The 3,792-nt window shown below is 31.5% G+C and overlaps 1 long non-coding RNA gene across 5 annotated transcripts; it reads left to right on the plus strand.

Moving 5' to 3' along the window:
* The first annotated feature begins 257 nt into the window (after nucleotides 1–257).
* Nucleotides 258–3,582, plus strand: LOC139894137 (uncharacterized). Of its 5 annotated transcripts, none has more exons than XR_011774825.1 (10): nucleotides 258–350; nucleotides 534–705; nucleotides 808–850; nucleotides 1,254–1,584; nucleotides 1,689–1,875; nucleotides 1,979–2,217; nucleotides 2,307–2,402; nucleotides 2,493–2,629; nucleotides 2,734–2,906; nucleotides 3,107–3,582. It is a non-coding gene; the product is annotated as an uncharacterized lncRNA (long non-coding RNA). The 5 variants fall into 5 exon arrangements; XR_011774827.1 differs by having other exon boundaries at nucleotides 258–287; nucleotides 640–705; nucleotides 3,107–3,581; XR_011774828.1 differs by having other exon boundaries at nucleotides 299–350; nucleotides 640–705; nucleotides 3,107–3,581.
* The last annotated feature ends 210 nt before the right edge of the window (nucleotides 3,583–3,792 follow it).

A 3,792-nucleotide genomic window follows, 5' to 3' on the forward strand; every position in this document is an offset into this window, starting at 1 on the left:
TATCAGTCAACAACTTACCTATTGCTTATCGAGAATATTAATCATACATAAGAATCGATGACTTACCTATTGCTTATCGAGAATATTAACTAATGAGTATTTGTCAATCTATATCCGTTAATCAATCCCTTCTATAGAAGGTAATGAGAGTCGCTTTCCATTTATGACATTTTTTTTATTGTTTTATTGTTTTTTTTTAGAGAAGTTTGTTTGTTCATGCTGAGATGATATAAATTTGTTTCGTTTGTTTTTCGTTTAGGTTGTTTGGATTCTGTTGCACCGTTTTGGTATGCATTTCCAGCCATTTTTTGAGCTTTCTCGGTGTAAGTGGCAAAATAGGCGGGTCAGAGGTAGGTCAGTCGTGTTGACACATAACACATTTTTCCCAAACTAAGATATAATTACCAAAATTATATATTTTAAATGATAATATGATTATTTGAATAAATATAACTCTGAATTTAAGCACTAGAACACACTTTGGGTGACTTTAGACCAGTTTGAGCAGTTTTTTTAATCTTATTGGCCAGTAGGAGATATAACACAGCCAAAATTGACCCACTAATAAGGTCATGGGTCGAGATTACATCCTGTGATTTTACCACTCCGTTGTTTTTGGGTTTCAACCGAATATTTCAGCGGCCAAAGGAAGTTTAGAATGCGTACTCTTACTCTTGGATTGTGGTGCAGATCTAAATCAAAAAGGTATTTTATTGTTCCTTTTGTATCTATCATTTATGTATTATCATTTATGTATTTATATATCCTAAATACTAATTCTAATAAAGTGTTTTGCTTTTCTTGCAGATCAATTAGGTAGTAAAAAAGGAGCTCTAATACAATTTTATAGGTGAAAATTATCAATATTTATATATCATTTATGTATTATTAGTATTTATATTTATATTTATTTATCATATTCATTTTCTTGAAGATCATTTATTTCTCTTGGTAAACTCTATATATTTCTCTTTTATTCTTTCTGATGACTTATATTTGGTGGTCTGCATTTCGAAAGTGCAATTGATTAACAAGTGGATTAAATTAACTTTATTAGGTTTCCGCCTTGCTTATTTTTCTTTATTTATATAAATACTATTTGATGTATGTGTGATGTTTTTAAGAATTTATTGTTGATTATATAAGGTCATGTAATATAAAATGTGTTGATGTTATGTTAACGGGTCAAACAATTGTCTTACAGTATAAATATAATAAACTGCTTTTATGTTGATTGGTTTATTGTTGCTCAGTCTCAAATTGTGCAAACAAATGTTCCCACAGCTACTCATATAACAAGGGCCATGGTATGTTTTTTTTAAATTGTCTTATACATTTTCAATGATTATGACACAAAGTTTATTTGGCTGGGCCAATGACTGGTCACATGGTTTAGGAGGAGGTATAATGCAATGAAAAACTATCAGGCACCGAAAGTTGTGATTTTGATGTGTCTTTTAAGCTGGATCTTTTTTCTATTGTAGGTTGTAGACATACCTATGGAGATACTGAATGTCAAAGAACAGGTGGACACCGAGTTTTTTGGTGAGCCCCATAATTGGACCAAACCTGAAGGAAGGAATTGTAAGTATCTCATAGCTTACTTCATTGCATTAATAGCTTAAATTTTTTCTTTCTTCACGATTCTCATTTTATTTGTTAATACACTTTTCTATCTAACGCTGCAGGTACCAGCCCGGCCTCAGTCATGTTACGATGAGCCTGATAACTGGGATTGGCGTGGAAGGCCCCTGTTGAGGAGAGAATGATTAATCGCAAAGCGTGACAATTGTGATTATAGCCGGTTAGATAATATGCAAGAACCAAATTCACAATATGATGACCACAAGACTCACCTAACCAGGCCACCAGGGGGTATGTTGTTAACCCTAAACTCTAAATGTATGAAATCTATATATAGTTAAGTTTTTTTTTTAATTGCTACTGAATTAAGAATGTATGAAATCTGTTGAATTAGGCAAGACGATGATGATGAGCATTTAGTAAAATGGGTAGGTCTTAACTACGATGAATGTTAATGGGAATTGAAGTCGGATATTTCATCCTTTCAGCAACAAATTGAAAATTTTAATAGACTTCACTCTAAACACCGCAAACTAAGGAGACAAAAAAGCAACATTCGTGATACTGCTGACCCAAAAAAGAAGTTAAAAGAAGTTCAGCAATTTGAAAAAAACCCAGACTTTCTACCCGTAGGTATGCAAAATATTTCATTTTCGTGATTATGTTGTTACTATATAATTTTTTTTTTTAACTTTTGGTAAATGTTTATGGTATAATCTTAGGTGAGCTTCACCCGTATCAGCTTGAAGGATTGTACTTCTTATGTTTTTCTTGGTCCAAACAAACACACGTGATACTTGCGGACAAGATGGGTCTTGGTATGCATTTCCTGTTATTCAGTTTTCTTAAGTGTATAATAATCGTATGATAGTTTAATCAGATAATTTTTATGTTCAATGTTTAAATAGGAAAAACGATACAACATATTGCCTTTGCAGCTTCTATATATGAAGAGAATGTCTCCCCACATTTAGTAGTGACACCACTTTCCACTTTGCGGAATTGGGATCGTGAATTTGCCATGCGGGCACCTCATATGAATGTCGTAAGTCACACGATCTTTCAAAATTTTAAACAGATAGTTATGTCATTTGTTTTTTGTTTTATTATTTTTTTTTTTGTTTAGAATGAATAAGTTTGCCACTGTAGGTTTGTATGTTGGTACGCTTGCTGCTATCATAAAAACAATATGATTTTTTCCCAAGGTCTTCTAAAAAGGACAAGAAGAAATTTGATGTACTATTGGCATCTTATGAAATGATCAACATCGATAACGAGTCGTCGATAATGAGTCGTTGAAGGCAATAAGCTGGGAGACCATGGTACTTCTGTCTTTTAAGTTAATGTTTAGAGCACTTGCATTTTTGTTACTGAATCTTTTCTAATTGTGTAGAAGTGGATGCAATAAAAAGTACATTTAAAACTCAATTCACTCATATAATTTTTATCAATTATATTATTATAAAATTAAATATATTTTAAGTCAAAGTTGCGAAATATTGACTTCGAAAAGTCAAAACAGGACAATTATTATGGGACGGAGGAAGTATTTAAAGTTGTTTTCTGCATTGAAATAATTCGACACCAGAGATCGTTCATTATTAACTGGAACCTCTCTTCAGGTTTGTTATAGTGTAGTGTCATTCATGTTGGTCAAGGTTTGTAATGATCTTAACCCAAATGCTGAGTCTGCATCAAATTGTGCGGAAAAGAGCATCCTTATACTAATGACATCAATTTCGCTTATAATGGTGACCAATCTTCTACAAAGTTGAATCCTAAGTAGAAAACATTTGCACAAGCAACAAGTTTGAAGACTCACTGATTTTAAATGTTTTTTCCATCTTTAATCTATGAAATGGAATCTACAAATAATGGATTCTGACCAAAAAGGTGTGAGCTTTATACATACATTTAAATTTAAATTTGTTTATACGGTGAACATAATTTATGAAGCTACCGAGTTTATTCTGAAGGTAAAATGTGTTGCCATTATTCTGAGTTTATTCGTGATAATTTATCTATAAAAATATTTTCCCTTCTACAATTATTGTTGTATGGTATTTTTTTTTTAACTAATCGAAGTTAAAATACATGTTTACAGGAATTAAAGAAATAGAATACAAGTATTGGTGACATTCTGACTTATTTAGGTTTTTTTATGAACTATATATTACACATTTTTTTCAATATATCAATTGACCATCT

Source organism: Rutidosis leptorrhynchoides, chromosome 2 (genome assembly GCF_046630445.1).
Source record: "Rutidosis leptorrhynchoides isolate AG116_Rl617_1_P2 chromosome 2, CSIRO_AGI_Rlap_v1, whole genome shotgun sequence".
Taxonomy (NCBI): domain Eukaryota; kingdom Viridiplantae; phylum Streptophyta; class Magnoliopsida; order Asterales; family Asteraceae; genus Rutidosis; species Rutidosis leptorrhynchoides.